The sequence below is a fragment of the Astyanax mexicanus genome, chromosome 2 (genome assembly GCF_023375975.1).
Source record: "Astyanax mexicanus isolate ESR-SI-001 chromosome 2, AstMex3_surface, whole genome shotgun sequence".
Taxonomy (NCBI): Eukaryota; Metazoa; Chordata; class Actinopteri; order Characiformes; family Acestrorhamphidae; genus Astyanax; species Astyanax mexicanus.
Genome location: NC_064409.1, coordinates 35,129,879 through 35,145,359, shown reverse-complemented (window position 1 = coordinate 35,145,359; position 15,481 = coordinate 35,129,879).

The following is a 15,481-nucleotide window of genomic DNA, read 5'->3' as shown; positions in this document are numbered from 1 at the left end:
AAAGATTTTGGGAGCCAATACATTATGTGTTTGCATGCCTGTAAAATCTTTCTCCAGAACTTCTGTAATAAAATTGTAACTTCACTGTTCATCCTGATTGTCCGTGTCTGCATTGTATTTGAATCAACGAAGAACACGCAGGACAACAGAAGGGAATTGTCCACAAAAGTTTGCTTGATAAAATAAAATAAAAAAAACATACAAAATCTGTAAAGGGGTGAACTATTTTTCACACCAGATCTCAAAAAGCAACACATTATCTGAATAAATAAAAAAAACTGGTGAGAAAACAAAGTCTTTGACATCTATTAGTCTGGAAAAGGTTAAAAAGTATTTTCTAAAGCTTTGGAACTTCACAGGAGCAGCCGGCAGTCTAAAATTATTCCACAAGAGCATGGACAACTCATCCAGGAGGTCACAACTGCAGGTCTCACTTGCCTCAGTTAAGGTCAGTGTTAATGAATCAATAATAAGATAGAGACTGGGTGAAAATGGTCTCCATGGGAGAGGTCCAAAGCAAAAAACACTGCTTACCAAAAAGAACACAATGGCCCATCTCACATTTGCCAAAAAATCGTCTTGATGATTTTGAGGAAGGTTAAATTTGTCTGATATTAACGTTTGATAAAAGCAAAAAAAAAAAAAATAAATCTACAGGGGGAAAATACTTTTTCACATCACATACAGTATATTTATCAAAAATCTTTGATCTTCATCCAAGTCAATGGTATTGGCAAATGTAATGTACCTAAAATAATAACAGAAAAATTATAATCTTGTAGGTGTTTAGTCAACAACCTCAAACAATCATTTCCTGTAGCTGTAGGTCATAACTGCACACCATACAGGAGGATTTTTAGCTCACTTTTCCTGGCAGAATTGCTTTAGCCCTGTCGTATTCCTTGGACACCTCAAGTGTACAGCTCTCTTCAAGTCAATCCATAACATATGAGATCTGGGCTCTGACTCCCAAAAGACAGATAATTTTTTTTTTAGCCATTCTGTTGTTAACTTGCTCAGTGTTTTGGGTCATCATCCTGTTGCATCACCCAACTTTTACAGAGTTTCAGCTGATGTACAGACACTCATGGACAATTCCTCTTCCCCATCAATGATCGTAAGATTATCAGACCCTGATGCATCAAAGCAGGCCATGAAAATCATGATATTCCCTCTAAGAGGCTTTAAGCTTGGGAGGATTTTTTGATGGTGGTGTGCAGTATTTTTTTTAGATCTGACCACTTAGTGCCATCTTTCAATAAAACATTTTGCCAGTACATTTGTGGCGTGTCAGTGTCAATTATTTGACACAAATTTCAAGTGTGCAGCGAGTGTGTTTTTAGTAGGTGGAGGCTTCCTTCGTGGTGTACTTCCATAGACGCCAATAGTGTTGCCAACTGTACTGTACTTCTGTTTTTTATTAGTTAAATCCTACCAAAGGTTACCTAAACATGTTACTCCAATTTACATTTACTGTTATATGTTATATATACTGTTATATTTAAAAAAATATGAGTGCCATTTATAAATGATATGCACATGAGAAAAACTGATCAGTTATCACCTAATATTTAAAATAATATAACAACAAATTATTATTATTATTATTGGAATGTCAATTATGTTGTATACTTCCATTTTCTCCACTCTTCTTAAAAAACTCAGTAGCGTTGAGTCTGTGTTTTTTATTTTTTCTATTGAGAGCACTTCTTACAAAAAGAATGTAACTTCTTTATGTTTCATGGAGATTTTGGGCAGAATTCAGCACCCCCGCCAGAAAAAGCACCCCCTCTCATGAGCGTGCACCCACGTCTTCTTGGCTTTAACTTTATGCAGAAAATGGAAATGCCCAAGATACTTTTCTAAGCTATGCTGACTCGTAAAAAATAGGAAAAAGGAAAAAGGAACATCACCTGCAGCCTCTCCCAAGAGGGGGTGCTTTTCCTGGCGGGGGTGCTGAATTCTGCACCATAGTAGTACCATGAAAAGCACCCCCTCTCATCAGGCTTACTGATAAAAGCAGAGATAATTGCATTTGCTAATTTTAATTAGAAACACGCTCCCAAGAGTGGGGCTTTTTTATTGCGGGGGTGCAGATTTTGGCGCAATTTCAAAATAAAAGTTTATTTCAATACAATGTTTGCTTGATCTTGTTTCTGATATTGATATTAACTTCCCCCCCTGTTTCCTACGCCAATTCATATGTGCCTGTGAAAAAGCATACCTTGGATTTGCTGTATTTCAACAGACCTTCAGTTGAAACATGGTTGAAGTATGGCATCATGGTAGCAGTGTGTTCACTATGTCTGTATATTTTTCTATGCCCGGAAGGTGGGCAGTGGTGGGGCTGCTATGTACACACTTTAACACGTAACCTCTTGGCCCCTGGGTCCATATATAAAAACAGCTAAACCCTGATCATCATTGTTGTTAAGCGGGGTCCAGGGGTATGCCTCCCTGGGAGATTTTTTTTTTAATACCATCTTATTCTGATAGATTCTGGTGAATTCTATGGAAAATAAGTGGACAAAATTATAGTCCTGATGGATCATAATGTCTGCAAAGTGTGCTTAAATGGAAACAAAAGTGTGAAGAAGGTTTATTATTGGTGTGGTTGAGAATGAAATCTCGGCCTCTAAGATCTACAGATGTCTTACATGCCTCTTTTATTCTAGGATGAGAAGAATCGTAGCTTTGGAAATTGGAATTGCCAATTCAGTTTCAAATAAAATCTAATACTTGGTATTTCTTTACTACTCAGTAACTATTATCTGTCCCAGGTAAGAGTCACAAACACAGTTGACAACATTAATGTCACCGGGGAAAGGACGCACACCAAATGACAAAAGAACTTTTTTCGGGGTATTTTATTCCAATAGATTTAGTTGTATTTAAAACAATAAAAATAAAATTAATACACTGTAAAACCCTAACTTAGAACACAGTACAGTATTTGGTAGTGGCACTAATTACAGAAAATAGATAAATAACATTAATACCACCTTAATACCATTAACAGAGCTCTTTTTATATTTGTTTTTAAGCTCACCTCGATTTACTCAGCTTTACTCAACAAGATTTGAGCATTTCTTTAAGAGAACTTGGACAAACAGCTTCTGTAACCCAGAAAAATACAAGGCTTGACCACGAGGAGCACACTACCCCACAGAAACAATGCCATCTGCCCGCATCTGGTTGTGATTCATCCAAAATACATGTTTAGAAAGGCAATATAGGCATCTACTACTGTTATAGGCCAACTAAACCTTATATTGTTCAGTATTTCCTGATTTTTACCTCTTATTTCATTAGGATGGCTCTGGATGGATCCTAAAATGAAGCACCACCATTCACTGCAACTTGAGCCTCCTTCTCTACCATGCTCTTAGCTCCTCCCTTTCCTCTCTCAGGGTGACAACACTTCTGATTGTGTTTCTTAAAGTTACAGACACACATTTTAAAGGTGTATTCTCAATTCACCACCTGGCTACATTAACAAGCAAAAACAACGACAAAACAAAAAAAAGCGACAAAACAAGTAGGATTATCATACTAAAGCAGCTAATGCGTGTCTAGAAACAACTTGCACCAAAATTATCTGATTATAATGTCTGTAACATCTTTAGTAACCAATCCAGGTTCTGGTTTGTGTATGGAGGCTTCGCAGTGAGTGCCTTAATACTGGATTATAGAAGCATTATGTGACATTATGTCACCATGTTTTCCTTCTAATTCAGAAGGTTTTGCCGCTGGGTGGTGAGACCTGTAAAGCTAAGCTAAGTAAACAAAATTCTTAAAGATGCTTAAAAACATTTTCTTGTAAAGTAAAATGCACACTGGATGTTAATCTACACAGATTTCTCTTCTAAAAAAAGGTTTATTTGGGTGAGTAAAGCGCTTCTGTTAATTTGCAGTAAGCGTAGACTTCCAGATTTCCGGTTAGCATTAGCTGCTAACTGCAGCACTAGTGCAGCTCTGAGGAAGCCTGAGTGTTCCAGTAAGCCAGGGCAATATAAGGTAGCAGTTTGTCACACGTAGCTTGTTTTAACACAGTAAACACGCAGATTACAGTCTCATATACTCACCACTGAACGGTGAACGAGTTAGTGCTTAGCGCATTTAGTGGCTAATGCTAATGCTGCTACAGCAGTGCTAGCTAGCTGAGGTTAGCAGCAGGCTACAGGCCAATACTACTCACCTTTAAATGGCAAAATAGCTAGTGCTTAGCATGGTTACCAGTTAATGCTAATACTGCTCCAGCAATGCTAGCAGGAGTTAGAAGATTTACACAGAGTGTGTGTAGCATAACGCGAGTAGAGTACACTAGGAATTTCAGGGTGAATCTACATGAAGTATATTCCAACTTGAAGTATAGTGTTGGTTATTAACATGAACATGCATACACACTGTACACACACTCACAGACACACACACAACACACTCAAACAAAAACAAACAAACCACTACGGTACTTCTGACATTTGTGAAAGGTCTTTGTGATTGTCACATTTGAGACAAGACACATCGGGGCTCGGAGCATGTGTGTGTGTGAATGTATGTGTGTGAATGTGTGTGTGTGTGTGTGTGTGCGCTGACTCACAGACCTGAAGCTCATGTAGCCTGAGCCTTTGTCACCTTTTACAGGTTTCTTCCCCACAGGCTAGTCAACTACACACACCGACACACACCAACACACACTCTCTCCTCGTGCCCTGCAGGGAGGAACAGTTGGGAAACCTGTCAGGACCTAGAAATTGAGTTTGGGATTGTATTTGTGACAGAATGTAGCATCCAGGTCGTGGTCACCCACCATGCAGCCATTACAAGCCCATCACTGAAATAGATTATACTTCCTGTCACTTCCATTCCAAGGAATAGTACATTTTTGAGGAGATGTTGAGTTTAATATTTTCCAAAACATGACCATGTAGAGCTTTAATAAAGATGTACAAACGGAATAATGTGTAATGTAGTAATGTGTGGTGCACAGCAAAAAGGCAAGTGTTAAATTAACTCCCACAGAGTTCATTTTAACTCTTTTCAGGGTTTATATAGGTCCACACTCTTTGGAGTTCAACACTTTCAAAATAGGGTACCACTTTAAAATAAGATTACCTTTATAAAGGGTTAATAAATGGTTTACAATTAGTTTATTAATGGTTACTAATTAGGTTGTAAATGCCTTAAAATCATTAATAATCAGTTATGTTTCTGTGAGTTCACTATTTGGCAAACAACAGGTCTATGTACATTTCTACGTATGTGTTATAACTGATTATAAATGATTTTAAAGGCATTTACAACCTAATTAGTAACCATTACTTAAACTAAACCATTTATAAACCCTTTATAAAGGTAGTCTTATTTTAAAGTGGTACCCAAAATGGTTAAACATTTAACACCTTGCCAGAGTTCCTTTTTTAACTCACATTTTTATTTCTTTAACTTCCTAAGTTGTTACACTAACACTGGAAAGAGTTAAAAAATATACAAATGAAAAGAAGATTAGTAAATTAATATGACTTTTTATTATTTAATTATTATTCAGGACAGGTTAGCATGTAATTTTCCATTGTATTTCTTAGTGCATTACCCGCACTTTATCACAATTTACTGTACTGTACAGAGGATGGTAACTTGCTCTTATAGCCTACAATATATTGGCTAGACAAACAACCATTAAACAAAATATAACACAGTACCCAATGGAAGGTAGCCCTGGTGGGCAAGATTTCATATGGATGATAAGTTAGGATCTGGGGTACACACCCATTATGCAAACAACATGTTTAACTGGGCAGAGTTTAATTAAATCTCTGTGGATTTGGCCAGGATTTATTGGGTTTAGTGGGATTAACACTGAAATATTCAACTCTGTCAAATAACTCCAACACTGAACACTATTTAACACTGAAAGAGTTACAATTACACTTTGAGAGTGAAAATCAACTCTCAGCTGTTTAACTCTGAAATTTCAACTCTCCTGTTTTTGCTGTGTGTGTTTCACAGATGAGTATGGTATGTTTAAAATCATGAGCATATCCTTTCTTTCTCCAAACTTTAAACAGCCTTTCTATCACATTGGTAAAGGAACAATCTTGGTCTAATCAGTCTTTTGCTAGTATTGACCCACGCCCTTGACAGGGCAGAGAAGAAAAGAGGGGGGGCGAACTCAGAGTATTGGGGTGGAGTTCAGGGCGCCTTCACTGTAAAGCGTGAAGCCGAAGCCCCCCCGTCACATGAAGAGAAACAGGAAAAGAGAATAAAATTAAAGAAGGAGGAAGATGGGGAGGAGGTGGGTGCGAGGTTTGTTCAATGAGCAGGTAGAGAGGAAGTGACGGTTTAAATAGGGAAGGAAGTGGGAGGAGTGAGGGTGTGGATCACTCCCAAAAATTAGTTATAATACATAACTCCACTTTGCTAGTATTGACCCACGCCCTTGACTGGGCAGAGAAGAAAAGAGGGGGGGCGAACTCAGAGTATTGGGGTGGAGTTCGGGGCGCCTTCACTGTAAAGTGTGAAGCCGAAGCCCCAAAAATTAAATCAGAACTTTCGACCACTGCAAGGATTTAAGATGGAGGTCTGACTGTGAAAGGCTTGGGAATTCCAGCAACTGAGTGTTGGAAGTCCGACCTTGTAGTCTTTGAGAAAGCCAGAGGATGAACTGATGCATGGGGAAGGCAGTGTGGAAGTCAAACGAAAGAAAGGTAGGGAATAATTAAGTAAGGTGTTTGAAGGTGCAGCCAGCCTATTCGAGTATAGGAATGTACTGGAATGACGGCATGGAGGGTGAGGTCCTTGAAGGCAGAAATCGGTTGAAGTGGAAAGGTAGTGTTGAGCGACTTAATGGAATGATGCACGTGTTGTACATGTAGTTTAAAGGCCCCAAAAGCAGCCACCGACCCGCATGCGTAGCAGGAGCGACCGGGTAAGGTAGAAGGGGTGCTCCTGACGGTCCAACAGAAGCAGGGGGGGGGGGGGATGGAGTGGAAAGACGGTGTGGGAAGACAGGGCGATGGAGCGGGAAGACGGAGTGGGAAGACGGGGCGATGTAGTGGGGCGATGGAGTGGGAAGACGGAGTGGGAAGACGGGGCGATGTAGTGGGAAGATGAAGTGGGAAGACGGGGCGAAGGAGTGGGAAGAAGGAGAGGGAAGACGGAGTGGGAAGACGGGGAGATGGAGCGGGAAGAAGGAGAGGGAAGACGGAGTGGGAAGACGGGGCGATGGAGTTGGAAGAAGGAGAGGGAAGACGGAGTGGGAAGACGGGGCGATGGAGTGGGAAGAAGGGGAGGGAAGACGGGGCGATGGAGTGAGAAGACGGAGTGGGAAGACGGGGCGATGAAGCGGGAAGACGGAGAGGGAAGACGGAGTGGGAAGACCGAGGCAATGGAATGGGAAGAAGGATTGGGAAGATGGCAGCAACGGGAGATGGAAAAGAGTAGGGAGGGCAGACAGAACGAGGACAGATGGAATGGCGGTGGGATGATGGAGGATGGGCAGGGAGGACAGACGGACTGGTGTTGGGATGATTGAGGATGGGCAGGGAGGACGGGCAGGGAGGACAGACGAAACAGCGTTGGGATGATGGAGGACGGGCAGGGAGGACAGACAGACTGGTGTAGCGAAGATGGGTAAGGAGGCGAAGACGAGGGTGGCGGTGACAAAGGTTAGTATGGTGAGGGTGATTGTTACAATGGCAACGAAAGATTGGAATGAAGAGGGTGAAATTATGTCCCAGATGGTGGCGATTATGCGGGCGGTGAAGGTGCAAGCTATGAATTTGCGGCAATGATGGCGATGACACAGGCAGAGATGGTGGCAATGATGCTGATGGTGGTGAAGATGGCCAAAGTGAGGGCAAGATGACGCCCAAGACGATGGCGGCGAAGGCAAAGAAGATGAAGATGAAGGCGGGAAGATCGCAGCGAAGATGGCGATGACAGACAGAGACAGAGACAATGAGGATTGCCATGAAAACTGTGGCAGAGGTGATGAAGGTGATGCAGGCAGAGATGGTGGCGATGATGACCATGGTGATGAAGATGGCCATAGCGAGGGCAAGGTGATGCCCAAGACGATGGCGATGAAGACGAGGAAGAAGAAGACGAAGGCGAGAAGATCGCAGTGATGACGGCGATGACAGACAGAGACGACGACAATGAGGATGGCCATGACAGCTGCGGCAGAGATGATGAAGGTGATGCAGGCAGAGATGGTGGCGATGATGACCATGGTGATGAAGATGGCCATAGCGAGGGCAAGGTGATGCCCAAGACGATGGCGATGAAGACGAGGAAGAAGAAGATGAAGGCGAGAAGATCGCAGCGATGATGGCGATGACAGAGACGAAGACAATGAGGATGGCCATGACAACTGTGGCAGAGATGATGAAGGTGATGCAGGAAGAGATGGTGGCGATGATGACCATGGTGGCGAAGATGGCCATAGTGAGGGCAAGATGATGCCCAAGACGATGGCGATGAAGACGAGGAAGATGAAGACGTAGGTGAGAAGATTGCGGTGATGATGGTGATGTAGGCAGAGATTGCGGCAATGATGAGGATGAAGATGGCTACTACAATGACGATGATAGCCACAACGAAAACTATGGCAGCGACGATGGAGGCGATGCAGACAGAGAAGGAGGAGGAGACAATTAAGGTGAGGACGATGAGGACGAGACGATGCTCAGCATGGCGTTGATGAGAGCGAAGAAGGTGAAAGCAACGAATATGCAGGCCAGAAGATGGCGGCGATGGAGATGAAGGCGGTGATGTAGACAGATACAATGGCAATGGTGATGAAGACTACGGCGGTGATGAAGGTGATGCAGGCGGAGATGGTGGTGATGACGATAGCGATAAAGAGGGCCATGACGAGAGCGAGATTACGCTCAAGACCATGGCGATGACAAAGGCAATGATGCAGGCGAAGCAGGTGAAAGTGATGAAGATGACGGCGAGAAGATGGCGGCGATGATGGTGATGTGGGCAAAGATGGAGGTGATGATGACGGTGAAGACCGCCACGAAGACGACGACTACGGCGGCGATGATGGTGATGCAAAGATGGAGGTGATGACGATGGTGAAGATGGCCATGCGATGGTGATGATGGAGGTGAGTATGATGAGGGCGCCAAGGATCGTGGTGACGACAATGGCACAATATAATAGACAGAGCAGCGATGGTGGCAGAGATATGGAGGCAACGACTACAAAGGTGAAGATGCTGATGGCCAAGATGAATATGATGGCAAGATAATTATAATGATGGCGAAAATGATTATGATCCTGGTGAGGAGGATGATGGAAGCAGGGAGCAAATGCGACCCACGCACTCTGTCCCGCTCAAAGGATAGACACCACGTTGGATAATTGTCTTCAAGTCCGAAACGAGGTCGGCATTCACAGGAACGCCAGTTCCGGGCCGCCAGCAAGCCGGCCCACGGCAGGGATATCCCAGGCAGCTGGGGGTCTCCCGACATGCAGCCGTCTACACTGAAATTAGCAGCATGTGACCAGCAGGCGGCGCCAAATCAGCAGCAGGAATGTCACAGTGGCCATGCTCGAGCACCGCCCAGTGAGGCTGCAGGGAGGCAGAGCTACACCCGGCCAGCGGGTCAGGTGGAAAAAACAAAACAAAAAAAAAACAGGTTGGAAGGGGAAACAGGAAAAAGCGGGCCGCGGGCGCCGGCAGCGGCAGTGGTAACGGCGTGGGTGCCGGTAGAGGCAGAGAGAGAAAGAAGGCGCTGAGAGAGAGAGAGAGAGAGAGAAGGGCGCTGAACTCATATGCAGGAATTTCACTGAACTATGGATGTTGAAGGGACAACTACACACTCTCAGGAGAGAGAGAGAGAGAGAGAGGAGGTGTGGCTACGCTCGAGAACCGCCCAGTGAGGCTGTAGGAAGGCGGAGCCATACCCGGCCAGCGGGTCGGGCGGAAAGAAACACGGGTCGGAAGGGGAAACAGGAAGAGCGGGCTGCGGTAGCGGCAGAGAGAGAAAGAGAGAGAGAGAGAGAGAGAGAGAGAAGGGCGCTAAACACATGTGCAGAAATACCGCTGATCCGTGGATATGAAGGCACGCCGACGCCCGCTCAGGAGAGAGAGAGAGGAGGCGTGGCTACGCTCGAGAACAGCCCAGTGAGGCTGTAGGAAGGCGGAGCCATACCCGGCCAGCGGGCCGGGTGGAAAAGAAACGCAGGTCGGAGCGGGCCGCGGTAGCGGCAGAGAGAGAAAGAGAAAGAGAGAGAGAGAGAGTGAGAGAGAGAAGGGCGCTAAACACATGTGCCGAAATACCGCTGGTCCATGGATATGAAGGCACGCCGACACTCGCTCGGGAGAGAGAGAGGAGGCGTGGCCACGCTCAAAGCTCGAGTATCGCCCAGAGAGGCAGTAGTAGGAGGAAATGCAAAACAGACGGCTCCAAACAGTGCAGCGCCAAAAAGGGTTGAAGAGGAGTCCGGCGAAGACGCGAGGAAGCCCTGCGAGTGTAGCAGGAGTGGTTTAGTGGCAGCGGAAGCGCCGAGAGAGAGAGGGAGAGACCGCCGCGGACGAAAGGGTGGCGTGGGGGCCTCGTGAAGGAAGCAGCAGCGGCGAAGAGAGAGGGAGAGAGACCGCCGAGGACGCGGAGATCGCGTGGAGGCCCCGCAGTGGCAGCAGGAGAGGATAAACAGCAGCAGCGTCGCTGGAGAGATGGCGGAAAGAGAGAGAACGCGGAGAATGCGTGGAGGCCCCGCAGGGGCAGGAGGAAGGGTTTAGCAGCAGCGGCAAGAGAGACCGCTCAAGGCCCGAGGAGACCGTACGGGAGCTGCCAGACCAGGTAGAGGAGACGACAGCCACAGCAGCCGAGACAAGATAAAACCACTACCAGGGAAGGCAGCCTGGAGCAGTGGCAGTGGAGGAGTCAGGGTGGACGGGAGCAGCTGGTCGCAGGAGACAGACAGGTGCAGAACCATCGTGTACCAGGTAAGGAGCGGTCGGCAACACCACATGCGAGGTTTGTTCAATGAGCAGGTAGAGAGGAAGTGACGGTTTAAATAGGGAAGGAAGTGGGAGGAGTGAGGGCGTGGATCACTCCCAAAAAATTAGTTATAATACATAACTCCACATAATCAGTCCACAGGCTTTGCTGTGTACTTCTTTAAAATCTTCTTCAAAAATTCCATCCTGGTCTTCCTATCCTTCTTGCTAATGTTTTCATATTCTGGTGAGGCCTCTGTACTTTTGTTTACTGTTATTTAGTACACCAGTGACGACTTTCTTATTTTGTTCAATGATTCTGATTGATTTTCCATCTTCTCTCAGCTACATAGTTGCTTGTTTTTCACCCATAGACAGCTTTCTGGTTTTCATGTTTGTTAGTCATCTAACTATAAGTCAGTCTGCACAGATAAAAACCCAAACCTGAATCTCAGCACTGTTTACTTCACTTCAGGTCATCACAACATTTACAAAAACAAAACAAAAAAACATTTGGACTTAAAAAGGGCTTAGTCATTCATTTGGAACTTTCAAGGCTAGTGTCAATAGACCCTAAATTCTAAATCCTTACAATTCTAATGCTACCAGAAATTATTGATAAATGGAAAACTTGTCTCATCTATCCACATACATTGTTCCAGTAGTGTTCTAGCTAATGGTAAACTCAGTCAGTAGGGCTAGCAGCCCAAAAAGTAACCAAATTAGACAAAACAGTGAGACAAAACCAAACAGGAGAAAAAAATTATATAGGAAACAAACAGGGATAACTTTCAGGGTGCAAATAGAACAGTTGACAATACTTTGCAAACCCCTAATTCTAACATCACCAGAAATGAGGCACACAAGCCCTATACAATTGTTAGAGTTAAAGCATGGAGATTACCAAACTACGTAATATGTTGTGAATAGAAACAAGAACTCAGTAAAAAAAAAAAGGTTTTCAATAAATATTAGTAACTAAGCTCATGGAAGAGGTAGGTCTTCAGCTGATTTTTGGAGATAGCGAGTAATTCAGCTGTTCGGACACTTATTGGGAAATGATACCAATACCTTAATACCAGGACAGAGAACATCCTGACTGCTTGTCTTCTATGCATTCTGACAGATGATGGTCAAGTTGAGCTGTTTCTGAAGCACAAAGGACTATGGGTACAGACTGAATTTTTACTAGTGCCATAAAGTAGAAAGTACTTGGACAATTTTGATCTTGTAGATCCGCATCAGGGTTTTATATCAGCTACAGGAAGCCAGTAAAGTGTGGGCAGTAAGGAAGAGACATGGCTGAACTTTGGAGGTTTGAAGACGAGTCAAGCTGCTGCATTCCTTATGGCACCGTTAGAAAGGCCAACCAAGAGCTAGTTGCAGCAGCCAGGTCTTGAGATGACAATAAACTGCACCCTAGACAGAAATGATGATTCTTCTCTGAATGTTGTGGAGGAGAAATCTGTATGATTGTATCAGGTTTGAAATGTGAATTGAGAAAGACAGCTGCTGGTCATCCACAACTACATACTGGTGGCTTGCTCCAAGAACCACCTTCTGTTTGGCTTCAGTTATTTGATAGATGTACTGAATCGTTCCAGATACAATCTTAAATTACCCATTTCCTTGTCCCAAGGCAAAAAGCTACCACACCATCTTTCATATTTGAGATGAAATTCTTATACTGCAGTACAGTGTTTGGTTTCCAGCCAACATGACATATGGCACGTTGTCTCATCTGTCCACATAACATTGTTACAGTAGTGTTCTAGCTCATCTAAGTGCCTTTAAGAATTTTGATTAGCAACCATTACCTCAAGTCTTATGTCCCATTAAAGAAAAATGTACTTAATGTAAATATTTGAGGTAAAAATCAATAAATCAATCCATCTATACATAATGCAAACACATGCAACTGTCTGCATTTTAAAATTGCAACAATAAGACTTAAAGGACTGTTAACATGCTCACAGTACCATACAAACTGGCTATAATAGTAAACATCTCCAATTTTTTTTTCTCGAAGGAGCAAAACAATGACAGTATACTGTTTATTTTTGCCAATATTATTAATTCTGACATCATGTTCCATTCAGTGTATATACAGCTTTGATGTCTCAAAAATAATTTCATTTTTGTGTTGTTTATTTGCATCGTGTTTGTTGTCTAAATTCAGGGGAATTTTAGTGTCTTTAGGCATTGAAATTTGAAGCAGCCTGGTCTGTAATGTTTTACAGCTTGTGAAATACAAGATTAAATTTGAACTGAAGCATGGCTGCAGTATAAACACTACCCGGACAAAAAAGGGTCACCACCTAGATTAAACTAAGCTATTAGGTAAGAGCCATCCATTTAAAAAATGTTGCATTTTTTTATTAAGTTTCAGCTGGCAACAAGTTATTTAACCCTACTTGAATCATGTGAGTAACTTCTCATTTGTTAAACAACCATGTGGAAAGACAGAAACATCCTGTGGTCATGGAAAGTATGTTAATCTGTTTCAAAAGGGTCGAAATATTGGCATCAAACAGAGAAAAATATTAAAATTGGGTTAAGAACTGACCAACGCATTATTAAAAAGTGGAAGGGCAGTGGGAAAACATCATCTTCCAGAAAGGAATGTGGTCAGAAAAACATCTTAAATGATTGTGATAGGGAATAACTTAAACATTTAGTGAAAACAAATCAGAGAAAAACAACACTAGAACTCAGGGATATGTTTAATAGTGAAAGTAAGAGCATTTCCACATGCACAAAATGCTTCAGTTTGCTAGGGAGAGTAAAGATTGGTCTCTGAAGCAATGGAAGAAGGTCATGTGGTCTGAAAAGTCCAGATTTATCAGGGTAAGAAGAGATGCCTCTTTTCTTACCCTGATAAATCTGGACCCTTCAGACCACATGACCTTCTTCCATTGCTTCAGAGACCAATCTTTACTCTCCCTAGCAAACTGAAGCATTTTGTGCATGTGGAAATGCTCTTACTTTCACTATTAATCTTTACCCATCATGCCTAGTGCCTGCTGTACAAACCTGTGGGGGCGGGGCTAAGATCTGGTGTTGCTGTAGTTGGTCAGGTTTAGGTTCAGCAACAGTATGTGCTGAAAGAATGAGGTCAGCTGACTACCTGAATATACTGAATATAGACCAGGTTATTCCATCAATGGATTTTTTCTTCTCTGATGACACGGCCATATTCCGAGATAACAATGTCAGGATTCATGGGGCTGGAATTGTGAAAGAGTGATTCGGGGAGCATGACATCATCATTTTCACACATGGATTGAGAGAGTTCATTTGGGATGTGCTGGAGAAGATTTTGTGCAGTGCTCCAAATCTCCCATCATCAAGACTAAAAGATCTTGGGGACACATTAATGCAACTCTGGACAGAAGTAAATGTTGTGACATTGCAGACTCTTGTAAAAACGATGCTACAATAAATGTTTAAAGCCAAAATCAAAGCTAAAGGTGGTCCAACAAGATATTAGCTCATGATCTTCCAGTGTGAAATGTGTTTCTGAACTCCTTAAATGTGGATTTGATGGGTTGCTGCTGCACGAGTTGCTTGGACGCGTTGATTACCTGGGAGGTGCTCTGGTTCCAGAGCAGGTTAGAAGATCATTTCTCATCGGCATAGCAGTCAGTGGGGAGAGGCAGGAGCTGAGAGATTTGAGTGAAGATGGAGAGAGAGAGGCGGAGGTAAAGAGGGGCAGAATTTGAGAGGGAGAAAGCGCATGTGACCCAGGCGAGGCACCCAATCAAATCCGGTAAGGGTGATTTTGATAAAGCGATGGAGCAGGATGTTGCACATAAACAAGCTAATCTTTTGGGTTTGCTATGACCTTTATTCGACCTGTGACCTACGTGTCTGTCTTCATCTCCACCAGCGAAGGAAAAGTAAAGATGGCCTCACCTGTGACAAACAAGATCAAACAGCTAAGGCCTGTTGGATTCCATTAAATAATACTGATGAAACTATTTGACACTTTTAACTCAACTGTTTATCTGAAGGGAGAGGGTTTGAGTCTCTGCTGCTTGAAATACAGTAGTTATAAGCAGTTAATTCCCTCACATACTTATTTTTTTCCAAGCCTGGTCATGTGAAACATCCTTGCAGATCCTTTTCTCAGACTTTCAAACCGAAAATAGCAGCATCAACTCACCAATCAGTCTTCCTCTTTATTCTATGTACTGTATCTCACCAACACAATACTTCAATTTAAAGGGTGCAGTAACAAAATATCCATTTAATCTGTTTATTTGGCATTAACATGCATTTTTGGTTACTGGATCACATTCAGATTTGAAATACAAGGTAAAAGCACATGCAGGATGCATTCTTTTGGGATTATGATCAGGAGGTGATCAGAGACTGTCCACATTTTATGAATTACATCACAAAAAGAAATCAGGCAGCTGACATGCTGCATTTGCAAATCCTACAGCATTGTAGATGAACCCACCCATCCCTTACACTGATGCCGTGTGGCATAAGATATCGGAGCATCCGAGCCTCCAG